This window comes from Otolemur garnettii, unplaced genomic scaffold (assembly GCF_000181295.1).
Source record: "Otolemur garnettii isolate 467f Iridium unplaced genomic scaffold, OtoGar3 scaffold00024, whole genome shotgun sequence".
NCBI classification, from domain to species: Eukaryota; Metazoa; Chordata; class Mammalia; order Primates; family Galagidae; genus Otolemur; species Otolemur garnettii.
Genome location: NW_003852419.1, coordinates 3,867,685 through 3,880,752, shown reverse-complemented (window position 1 = coordinate 3,880,752; position 13,068 = coordinate 3,867,685). Strand labels below are relative to the sequence as shown.

The window sequence follows — 13,068 nt, the reverse complement described above, 5'->3', positions numbered from 1 at the left end:
CCTCCCAAGTAGCTGGGACTACAGGCGCCCGCCACAACGCCTGGCCATTTTTTGGTTGCAGCCATCATTGTTGTTTGGTGGGCCCGGGCTGGGGATGCGAACCCGCCACCTTAGGTGTATGTGGCTGGCACCTTAGCTGCTTGAGCCACAGGCGCCGAGCCGGCAGAGTATATTTAAACAGAGAGTAGGCTGGCATAATAATTTAAAAACTAGGTCATTTTAAAATTTATTTTTATTTATTTATTTTTCGGCTAGTCAAGTAAAGCAGTGGGAGTAGAGAAGGAACAAACAAAGGAATCTTTCACCGATTGTGATCAATTAGTTGTAAACACCACTGCACTGGGACCAGCCAATTTTTTTTATTTCTTTTGAGACACAGTCTTGTTCTATTGCCCTCAGTAGAGTGCAATGGCATCATAGCTCACAGCAACCTCAAACTCTTAGGTTCAAGCAATCTTCCTGCCTCAGTAGATGAGACTACAGGTGCCCACCACAACACCTGAGTATTTTTTTTTTTAAATAGAGACGGGTTTTGGCTCTTGCACAGGCTGGTCTCCCAACTCCTGAGCTCAATGAATCCATCCACCTTGGGCTCCCAGAGTGTTAGGATTACAGTGAACCACCACACTAGGCCTAGGTTGTTCTTTTTAGATCTTGGTTTTACTACTTGGTTTCAGGTTATTTTGATTGGATCATTTAACTCTGTGGATCTCTCTCTCTCTCTTTTTGGTAAAAGATCTTTGATTTATCATGTACAGACTATATTCAAACAAACTATCCATTCTGAAAACACCAGGTTCTGGCTTTTACATGAGCTCCTAGAATAATATAAATTAGAACCTCTGAGAGAGTTCCTTCCCCAGAACAGGGGAGCGTCTGTGTGTGTGTGTGTGTGTGTGTGTGTGAGAGAGAGAGAGGGAGAGAGAGAGAGAGAGAGAGAGAGACCTGATTCCATGGGATTTGGCCAACGCTTCTGAAGGTACACCCCCTTCTGAGCTTTAAACCCTGGCTCCGACTTCACTGGTCTAGAAGGCTCTGCATGGGGCAGGTGTAATATAAACCAGTCACTCAACCTCCATCTTATCCTTCGGCAAAGAATCAATGAAGGCTTGCCACTCCACTGGATAAAAATGTTTATAGACGTTGATCTTTTCCAAATCTGTTTCGGGGTATCTTGATAATAATTCTTCTCATCTTGGGCCATGGCCTTTTAGTCTTGATTCTCCATCATGCAGCACACATAGTCAATGAGATCCTGAGATAGTCTATTTCCTTTCTTTTCTGGAAGGCTGGCTTCTGCCTCCAGGTCATTCAGTACATAGGGCTTCTGTACAAGCTCCTTGGGCCTCTCCTTTACATCCACTTCCGTGGCCTTCACTTTTCTCTTACGTAAGGGTAATGCCTTGTTGGGGTCCATACGCAATCCCATATTGACCAGGATCTGCCACACTGAGTTAGCGTGGTCGCAGGCATGTTAGATGCGTGAGCACTGGGTTCAGATGCTTTCAGTTGATGGTTGATGTTTGTAACTGAACTTCTGCTCTGGGTCTTGCCCTTGACCTTAGGCATTGCGTAGACCACAGGAGTGGCAGCTGACACAAACTACCTCTCACACTGAAAACCTCATGCAATTAACTCTGTGTAGATCTCTCTTATGCAAAATATGCAGAGATTGCTTATGATTAACTTCCTTATAGGGCTACATATATTTAAAAGCGTTAGTTTGAGTTAGTAGATCTTAAAGCACTTTCAGAGAGTTGTAAGCATTATGCACACGCAGGAGGAGATTCATAGTCTTTACTCGACTGAAAATGACCTTGAGAAAATAATACCCACTTGTAGACTAAACAAAGACTTATGTGGCCATTTTCTTCTCGACATAGAAGGAGCTAGTCTGACCAAATTATTATACAGGCAGGACGTGAACAGGTGCCATTGTACTCAGCTGTTTTCCCTTTTATGAGAGCCTTGAGTTGAATATTTCTCTGGGCAGCTAATCCTTGGCACCACCTCTTTGTTCCAGTAGTGGCATCTGGTACTAGGTTGATTTAACTGAGTCTGAGGTTTGCTCTTTTCAGAATGTGCTCTCTAGGCAGCTTCTGTGTGGCACTGACATGACCACATGCTACTATTGCTTCTAGCACTGCACATGAAGCTAAGACATTCTGACACCTGCCATTTGGAACCTTTATTTGCTGAAAAATGTCAAGATTTTCAGATAAGTTGAAAACAGATAACAACTGATCATTCTTTCCTTTCCCAGGAGTAGGCTGAGGGCATTTGTTCATAGATGGATGAATTGCTGAACTGGTATAGTTCAGTTATTTTTGAGAGAGCATATGAGTTTTGGGTAGACAAGTTAGTTATGTATATATGTTCTTATTTTCCTTTGTACCTGTTTAGTGTGATATTAATTTGCTGTTTGTATAAGCAAAGATTTTAGTGACTATGTTCTAGATTTGACTGGATATTGATGATTGTTCAAGGGAGTGTTCTTATCCTTTCTACTCATTTTTATTAAAAACCTCACTAGGAAGTGACAGATATTTGAGGTTGGGCTTCTGTTATTAATATGGAATATTAATATCAGCTGTATTCACCCTGATGATTGTAACATCTGAAATTGCCAGGACTAAGACCTTCTGTTTGAGATTCTTGCTGCCTCCTCTTCCCTTCCCCACCTTGGTCTATCCTATCTAATGTTCTAAGTTGAGAGGATTGCTTGGTAGATGAAGGACAGAAGAAGAGCTTACTTGATAACTTTATTCCTCCTAGTAACTAATTGAGGAATCTACTTTATTGAGGAAGAAAGTTAAACTCTGGTATAGAGTGATGGCTTGAAAAAACTAGTATTATTTTGCTTATTCTTACCTTTCAACTTTATGGATAAATTATAATTTGCTGCATTTGAATAAACTTTTTCCTTTATTTCTCATATTTCTTTATCTTGAATCTCAAGTCTGATGATGTCACAGAGATGGTGATAGCCTGATTTGGCATAATTTGGGAAGGAAGTTCCAGTGACTCTAGTCTTTTTGAATTGCAAAAAACATAATATATGAGAAGATGCCCTAAAAGTTACTTTATTGAGGGCTCGGCGCCTGTGGCTCAAGCGGCTAAGGCACCAGCCACATACACCTAAGGTGGCGGGTTCGAATCCCCAGCCCGGGCCTGCCAAACAACAATGATGGCTGCAACCAAAAAATGGCCAGGCGTTGTGGCGGGCGCCTGTGGTCCCAGCTACTTGGGAGGCAGAGGCAGGAGACTCGTTTGAGCCCAGGAGTTGGAGGTTGCTGTGAGCGTGATGCCATGGCACTCTACCCAGGGGGATAGCTTGAGGCTCCATCTCAAAAAAAAAAAAAAGTTATTTTATTGAGAGTAAAGACCAGGTTGAGAGACTGTGGCTCAGATGTAGAACTATATTCTTTGGCATCTCTTTGGAAAGCTTCTTCTCAGGTGGCATAGTAGAAGAGGGAGGACTGAATAATAGCCAACAGACTTGTTCTTTGTAATGTAATTTATGAAGACTAGTGGAATGTAAAATCCATCTTTAGCAATTAAAAGGCAATGAGGACTAATGTTTTTAATGTTACCAGCAGGATCCATGAATGGGAACATAAAATATTTGAAAATATTTTATGGTAGAATCTGGGTAATTTTTCAGTAACAAAGCTTCTTGCTTAGGGTGTTAGGTTGGCTTGAATTACACAAAGAAGAATTGTTATTGCAAATTTAAACTTTCTTCAGCTTTTACCTGGATTCTTTGTATTGTAACAGTTTTTTTAATAGATTCACGGAATACGGGTCTTAGTTTATAGTTGTAGAAATAACATTCATATAAACATCTTCATCTTAGGGTTTGCACATAGGTAATCACCAAGGAATAGACATGCATTGTATTTTTAGTTTCTCCTTGGAAATGAACAATCTCAATACTGCTTTTACCTGTTTTCAAACAGTTAAGTTTGCGAACTTATCCTAGGAAAAGTACTACATACCTCATTGCTGAATATCACTATAGTTGCCTTTGAAGTACTCCCCTTGGGAGGTCACACACCGATGCCAGCACCTATTCCACCCTTCAAAGCAATTTTGTAACTCTTTTTATGGAATGGCTATAAGAGCTGTCGTTGTATTACCCCTGATGTCCTAAATGTTATTAAAATATCTTCCTTTCAATATTTCCTTTATCTTAAGATAGAGAAATAAGTCTTTGGGGTTCTAATGTTTACTGGCTAGAAACTCCCTCACAGTGTGAGCTGGTGCATTGTTGTGATGGAAGAGTCATGAGTTGTTGACAAAAAGTTTCAGTTGGTATTTACCTGTTTCTCTATTAATGTTTACTTGGTCTGCTATGCTTCTCACAGTTAGCCAAAGATTTTGACACACAATTCAACAAATATTTGCAATGTTTTTGTCAGTTCTGCTTGTTTCTAGCTGTCTTGACCTCTCTTCATCAGTGACTCTTGTCTCCCTTCAGAAAAACATTTATTTTTATTTTTTGAGACAGAGTCTCATTATGTCACCCTTGGTAGAGTGCTGTGGCGTCACAGCTCACAGCAACCTCAAACTCTTGGGCTTAAGTGATTCTCTTGCCTCAGCCTCCCAAGTAACTGGGACTACAGGTGCCTGCCACAACACCTGGCTATTTTTTTGTTATTGTCATCATTGTTGTTTAGGAGGCCTGGGCTGGGTTCAAACCTACCAGCCCCGGTGAATGTGGCTGGCACCCTAACCACTTAGCAACAAGTGCCAAGCCCAAAAAAACATTTAATCTATTCGTACACTGCTGTTTTCTTCCTGGCATTATTCCCATAAACTTGGACTAATGTGTTCCTGATTTCACTTCACTCTTGCCAAGTTTAACAGGAAATTTATGTATGTTTGTTCATTGCTCTAATTCAAGTTCCAACATGCACATAATAACAAACAAAAAGATCCAACAATAATAAATGCCACTCAGTAAGACACTGCTACACATTGACATGAACACAGCTGTGAGATACTGATATACCAAGGTTATGAAACCATCTCAAGCTGTTTGTACAGTACTGCCAACATAAGCACACAGTGGCAAATTTGTGAACTTAATTGTCAGACCTCTTATATTTCATTCAGTTGTACGTTATGGTATTAGATAAGATTTGAACTTTAGTTGCCATCTTTGGTTCTTCTTCTTTTCAACAAAGAAGGGGCCATATTGCTATGTGAATTATTTTAAAAGGTCTCTGAGGTGAAGATGACTAATACAATTATACAAAAATGCCAGTATAAACCAAGTATATTTTTCAGGTAATGTGCACTTTCTCTGTAATCTTTACCATGGTGTTCATTTATTTTTCTTCCTATTAATGTGAGCAGTGGACACATTTTTCTAACATCTCTAATAAACATGGTGTCAAAATCCATAAGACTAGACCGTGAAAATACTTGCCTTAGAAGTTCATATTCTTCAGTGCCAGTGCTCTATCTATTGTTCCCATGCATTAGCTCAGGGCTATCTATAACTGAAATAAATGAAAATAAATATATTCATCTCATCACATATTAAAGTCAGTTGTAAATTATATTTCCCTTCATAAAAATGATAAAAATATTTCCAATAATAGTTATGATAGGCTTTGCTAGAATAAAATAGAGTGCAGATATTATGAATGAGGTTTAGATATAGCTTATGCAGATAGGAAGCTAATTAGCTTTCATATTTTTCAAGGGCTTGATACTTCTTTTAAGTTGTCGAGGCTTTAGGACAGTGGTTCTCAAAGTGTAGTCCCAGACTTCATCAAAATTAGAAACTTCTTGTATTTCTAATGGGATTCATTCCAAGAATGCAAGGATGGTTCAACATAAGCAATTCTATAAAGGTGATACATCACATCATTGTAACCAAGGACAAAGACCATATGATCATTTCAACAGATGCTGAAAAGGCATTTGATAAAATTCATTACCCTTTCATGATTAAAACTCAACAAATTGAGTATGGAGGCAGTATACCTCCACAAAATAAAGGCCATAGCTGACAAACACCTAGTATTGTACTAAATGTGAAAAAAATTGAAAGCCTTTCCACTAAGATCTGGAATAAGACAGGGATCCTTTCTATCACCACTTTTATTCTACATAGTATTGAAAGTTCTAGCCAGAGCAATTAGAGGAGAGAAAGAAATAAAGGGTATTAAAATTGGAAAGGAAGAAGTCAAACTATCCTGTTTGTAGATGATATAAATATGATGTGTCTGTCTGTCTGTCTCTCCCTCTCTTTTTAAAAGAGACTGGGCCTAACTCTACTTCCTATCCTGGAATAGAGTGCAGTGACACCATCATAGCTCACTGTGATCTTGAATTCTAGGTCTCCAGCAGTCTTCCCACGTCAGCCTACCAATGTTTTAAGACTACAGATAGGAGTCACTGTGCCTGGCTGATGTGATCTTATATTTAGAAAAATCTAAAAACTCTACAAAAAATCTCTTAGAATAGATAAAAAAAAAATTTTAGAAAAGTTGTAGGATATAAAATCAACATATAAAAATTAGTAGCGTTTATGTAAGCTAACAGCAGTGAATCTGGAAAGGAAATCAAGAAAGCAATTCCATTTTAATGGGTATTAAAAAAGAAATAAAATACTTAGGAATAAATTTAACCAAAGTGAAAGATCTCTATAAGAAAAATCATAAGACACTGGTGAAAGAAAGTGAAGAAGACACAAAAAATTGAAATATATCTCATGCTTTTGGTATGGAAGAATTAATATTGCTAAAATGTCTATAGTACTAAAAATGATCATAGAAATAAAGAAATGATCTTAAAATTTGTATGGACCCTGAATAGCTAAAGTGATCCTAAGCAAAAAGAACAAAGCCAGAGGTGCGATACAACCTGATTTCAAATTATACTGTAGAGCCATAGTAACTAAAACAACATAGTTCTGTTATAAAAACAGACAAATGGAATAAAATAGAGAACCCAAAAGCAAATCCACGTTCTTAGTAGCCAATTCATTTTTTTTTTTTTTTTTTTTTGAGACAGAGCCTCAAGCTGTCCCCCCTGGGTAGAGTGCCGTGGCATTACAGCTCACAGCAACCTCCAACTCCTGGGCTCAAGCGAGTCTCCTGCCTCCGCCTCCCAAGTAGCTGGGATCACAGGCGCCCGCCACAACGCCTGGCTATTTTTTGGTTGCAGCTGTCATTGTTGTTTTGGCGGGTCCGGGCTGGGGATTCGAACCTGCCACCTTAGGTGTACGTGGCTGGCGCCTTAGCCGGTTGAGCTATAGGCGCCAAACCGCCAATTCATTTTTGACAAAATTGTTAAGAACATACCTTGGTGGGATGGGAGGAGTACAGTCTCTTTAATAAATGGGGTGGGGAAAACTGGTTATCTATATACAAAAGAAGGAAACTACATCCCTATTTTTTACCATATGCAAAAATCAACTCAAAGTGGATCGAAAACTTAACTGTGAGACCTGAAACCATGAAACTACTAAAAGAAAACATTGGGAAAATGCTACAGAATATTTATCTGGAAGAAGGTTTTTGTGGAAAAAACTCTAAAGGCACAGGAAACCAAAGCAAAAACAGACAAGTGGGATTATATCAGCTAAAAATTTTCTGTACAGCAAAGGAAAAAAAAATCAACAAAGTGAAGAGAATGAGAGGAAATATTCACAAACTATCCATCCAATAAGGGGTGGATAGTTATAAGGAATATATAAGAACTCAAACAACTCAATAGCAAAAAAGCCAAATAATTTGATGAACAATGAGCAACAGACCTGAACAGACTTTTCCCAAAGGAAGACATACAAATGACCAATAAGTATATGAAGAAATTCTGCATCACTCATCATCAAGGAATTTCAAATTAAAACCACAATGAGATATAATCTTAACTCAAGTTAGAAGGCTATATCAAAAAGACAAAAAATAACAAATGCTAGCAAGGATACCAAGGGAAAACTCGTACATCATTGGTGGGAATGTAAAGTAGTATATAGCCATTATGGAAAGCAGTGTGGAGGTTTCCCAGAAAACTACAAATAGAACTACCATATGACTCAGCAGTCCCACTGTTGGGTATATATCCAAAAGAAAGGAAATCAGTAAATTGAGATAATCTGCACTCCCATGTTCACTGGGACACTATTTACAGTATCAAAGATATAGAATTGATCCACCTATGTGTCTACCTGCCAATGAATAGATTAAGAAAATATATGTGTGTGTGTGTGTGTGTGTGTGTGTGTGTATAGATGTTATCCATAAAAAAAAATCAATGAAATTTTGTTATTTGCAGCATCATGGGTGGAACTAGAAATCAGTTAAGTGAAATAAGCTGGGGGCAGAAAATCAAATATCATATGTTCTCACTCATATATAAGAACTAAAAAAGTGGATCTCATAGAGGTAGAGAGTAGAAGGGTGGTTACCAAGTTGGAGGAAGGATGAAGGGAAGTTGGTTAAGAAGTACAAAAATACAGTTAGATAGAAAGAATAACTTCTAATATTCAGTAGTATAGCAGGGAAATTGTAGTTAATAATAGTTTATTGTATATTTCAAAATAGCTAGAAGAGAAAAAGTAGATAAACAAAATTTTTCTCTTCTAGCCTTTTGGGTTGTTCCAGTGTTCCCCACACAAAGAAAAGATAAATGTTCAAGGTGATGGATATCTCGATTACTTGATTTGTTTGTTACATGTTGGATATAGGTGTTAAAATATTACAGGTTCCCCAGAAATATATACAACAATTATGTATGAATAAATTAAAAAAAAAAGAAAATAAATGAGCACACACATTCAAACCTTTATATTTCAAAAGACCATTATGAGAATGAAAAGTCAAGCCAAAAATTGGGACAAAACAATTGCAAATTGTGTATCTAGCAAAGAATTTGTGTTTAGAATACATAATGAACACACACTATACACCAATTAAAAATGGGCAAACAATTAGAATAGACATTTCACTAAGAAAAATCTATATCTATTCTAGGAATGGCCAGTAAATACATTGAGTAAGTGCCCAGCATCATAAGTAATCAAAAAACTATAAATTTAATTACAGGTAGGTACCACTTCATAACTATTCAAATAGTTGTAATTAAAGGGTAGACAGATAACAAGTATTAAGGATATGAACAAACTAGAGCCCTTATTCATTACACTTAAATAATTGCTTAAAAAATTAAACCTAAATTTACAACTCAGCATTTCCACTGCTGAGAATATACTACCCTAGAGAAGTAAAACATATGTCCACACAAAGACTTGCACGTGAATGTTTATAGCAGCACTATTCATGGTACTGTAATACTGGAGCAACCTAAAAGGCCATCAGGCCATCAGCTGGTGAATGGATAAATAAAATATAGCATATTCATAACCATGGAATACTATCCAGCAATAATAAGAAGGAAGTATTTATACGATAAGTCTCAAAAACACTGTGCTAAGTGAAAAAGCCAGACACAAAGGATCATATAATTCTTTTTGTATGAAATACTCAGAAAAGGTGAATTTAGACAGAAAGTAGATTACTGGATACGTGGGCTGGAATTGTCGGAAGGAGGAGTGACTGCAAATTGTTATAAAGAATCTTTTTGAGATAGAAATATTCTGAAATTGAATGTTGATCATTGTTGTACAATATTTGATAAAAGTCATTGCATTAGACACTTCAGGTGGATGAATTTTATGAAATGTAAATGATACCTTAACAAAACCTTAAAGCTAAATGTGGTCTCAGGACCAGTAGTATTAGCATTACCAGTGAGTTTGCTAGAAATGCAAATTCTCAGCTCCAGTCAAACAGAAGCACTGGGTGGGGGTCCCCAGCAATCTGTGTTTTAGCAAATACTCCAGCTGATTCTGATACAGGTTCAAGTTTGAGAATTACATAGTTAAATGGAGATGTGGGTAGTTGTTGGTAAAGTTTGTGTTCATTCAATTTACCCTGTTCCTGTAACTGCAAGAAAGGTTTGAATTAAGGGCTGATCTAGTAGAGTTAAAGGAAGTTACAGGGCAATGGGAATAAAAATAAACAGACTTTTCATGTTTTTGATACATCCCCATGAGAGGCTTTATGATTGTGTTGTTTGTGTACCACATATGTTAGTAAATTCCTGTGTTCTTTTTTGGCTGTTATTTAACGAACATAGCATAAACAGGTTCATTTGCCATAACAACAGTGGAAGTTTAGATCCTTGAAAGGAATTATTTCTCCTAAATATTTACATAGTATAATATAGCAGAGCCAGAAATGTGCAGTGATCCCAAAAAAGTAAAGATCTGACTATAGATAAGGAAGTAAATGGAGCAGCTGGCTGAACTGGACAATTCATTCTCCCTTCATCTGTTTTGTGTACTTTAAAAGCCATGATTAGAAAAGTGGTTGATCTAGGAGTGGTCTTATACATAGCAAGTGCTTTCAGAAATGTTTTTTAGCATTAGCTGGGCCAAAAGAAATTCTATACGTTTAGGTTGCTCCAGAATAGAGCTTGGAATTCCAAACTGGAAGCTGCTGGTTGGTGAGTATTTTAGACAAAATTTGTAGATAAGGTCTTCTTTGACTAAGGGCAAGGGTGGAGGCGACGACTTCTGCTGAGGTATAAGTTCACTTCAGAGAGAAGTAAAGGTTGTAGGAGAAAGGATAAAATAGTTGTAAGAGAGGGAAGAAAAGGAGGCATGAGAAATGGCATGTAAAGCAGCGAATATATGTCATATCCTAATAAAGTTCACTGAGATCATTAATAGTACAGTTTAGAAGAATATTAAGGAATGTAGCACAAAACATTGTTACTTCCAAATAGTACAGTTTAGAAGAATTAAGGAATGTAGCACAAAACATTGTTACTTCCAAAACTTTTTTCAGCTGAGGTAAAGAACTAGGTTATTTGTTGCTGGCAAACTATATCTCTGCTTCTCTGTTTTTAATTATTACTTTTTTACTTCTCAGTGTCTCTTTCACTTTGTTTCTCTTCTGTTTGGAGTTTTATTTTAATTGTTATTCTTTTAAAAATCTTCTAATATTCAGCATTTATATTATTGGGGACATTTTAGCAAAATATTAGAATATTATGTCCTCTAAGTTGGTCATTTTTGTTCTTTAATTATTGGATGGATGATATAAGAGTAGAATAACTTGCAATAAGTTGTATTCTTAAAAAAAAAATTATGACATAGCAATCTAGATTTCTTATATTTATTGTGGACAAACTCCCAAAGATGTATTTAAGCTAAAAAATATAGGAGTGGTAGAAAAAGAAAAGTAAATGAAGCAAACTTCACTTTTGGCCAAAAAAAGGAAAAATTAATAGTTACAATTCTCTATGTAACTCTTAGATATATGTATCTAACAATTGCAGTTGAAAAAGAATAACTACAGATAATCTATTATGTGTAAATAAAAATTGATTACATAAGGATTGATAGTTTTTAGAGTTAACCGTAAAAATCAAGGGAAACATACTTTTGGCTATGTTGGAGGGTAACAGGTAGGTTGTTGACATAGCATGTTTTTTAAAGTCAATACACCTCATAATGTTGACCAAAGAATATTTTACTTACAAAATCAGAATAGTGTTTGTTTGTCTCCTGCCCTCTTAGGTTTTGTTTTAATATCTTGTTAGTAATGAACGTGGAATGTTTGTAGTCCTGCTACAAACAACAGTTTTTGCCACAGTTAGCCTGTTGTTGAGCCTGCTGCTTCTTGTCCCAGAATCAACTGCATCCTCGCCCTTTGCCTACCCCGGAACAACTTATTCACAAGGCCTTGCTGTTGGTAGCCATTTTATTCTTGAGTTCCACTAGTCATGTCATGCAGTAATTGTAACAACTTTGTGTTGCTCTCAACATAGGTAAGGGAAAAAGAAATAAAAGGATTTTTAAAAAGGAAAGCAGAAGATGATGAAGGGAAAGGAGAGAATATATTCTCCCTGAGGAGAATATCTCCTTATCTCTACTGAGGAAGGTAGTGGAGAATGACAGTTTCTGCTCATGCCAGTCTTAGTTAGAAATTGCTTTTACTTATGTAGTGGGACTTACCATAGAAGATAAGCTCTCCATCTTCGTCCTTTACTTTATTGATTTGCTTTCCCTGTGATGGCATTTGAAGGTATCATTGATTTTTGTCATCTCTATCATTGAATGGCCCACTGAGGGCAGTAAAAGGATTCAGATGTAACATTTCAATTCATTGTGGCACATTATAGCAGCTCAGTATCATTGTGAGCATAAACCAGTGTTGCTGAGTAGCAAAATCAGATTCTTGGGTTAAATATTGTTGTTTATGGCATAGAAAGATAGGTAGCTAGTGGATTGAGCAACCCAAAGTCCAAATTAAAGTTCTGCTTGGTAGTTCTAATTCAATTCTATTCTTTTTAAGTTTCTTTGTAAAATACATATTTCTAATATCATATGGGGCACTGAAGGAAAAGTAGCCAAGGGAATGCTATCTATTGATAAACTGCTACGTGGGTAAGATGTGACGGGATGTTTGTCTGGGATTATACTTAGGTCTTCTGGTTGGTAGACTATTAAGGTTTTCTCAGGCTAGTTATGGATTTTCTGTGTGATAACTATGCCACTGCTAGACTTGTTCTCTTTGGAAAATGTTCATCTTTTTTGGAGATAACTTAGGCTTTTTTTTTTTTTTTAAACTGGTAATTGTTTCTAACTAGTCTTCCACCAGATGGGGCTAGTGCTACATACCTGAAGCTAAGCTCTTTGGAAATAATGAGGTTGTATATTTTCTTTCGTTGTTTCTGTCTTTATCTATTTCTGCTTCACCATGTTTTTCCTTAGTTTTTTTTCCCTACACAGTACTGTCCTGGTATATTTCTGCATCACCTTTCATCTTCTGTGGATAGTGAGTTGCTTGTGCCTTGATGATCATGAAGGATAAATGGGAGATGGATTTTACACATAAAGACAAAGTAAAATTTAAAGATAAATAATATATATTTTCTTATAAAATTTTTCATCATTCATATGTTATTATTTTGCCTGTATATAAAAAATGAGAACTTAATCTTTTTTTTTTTTTTTTTTTGCTTAGCTGTTATTCTTTT

General features: G+C 36.6%; 1 protein-coding gene and 1 pseudogene across 1 annotated transcript in view; one reads left to right on the top strand and one right to left on the bottom strand.

Moving 5' to 3' along the window:
* SRBD1 (S1 RNA binding domain 1) overlaps positions 1 to 13,068 on the top strand; it is a 248,375-nt gene that overhangs the window by 113,079 nt on the left and 122,228 nt on the right. The gene's annotated exons all lie outside the window — the stretch shown is intronic.
* On the bottom strand, positions 749 to 1,569 carry LOC105886789 (annotated as a pseudogene).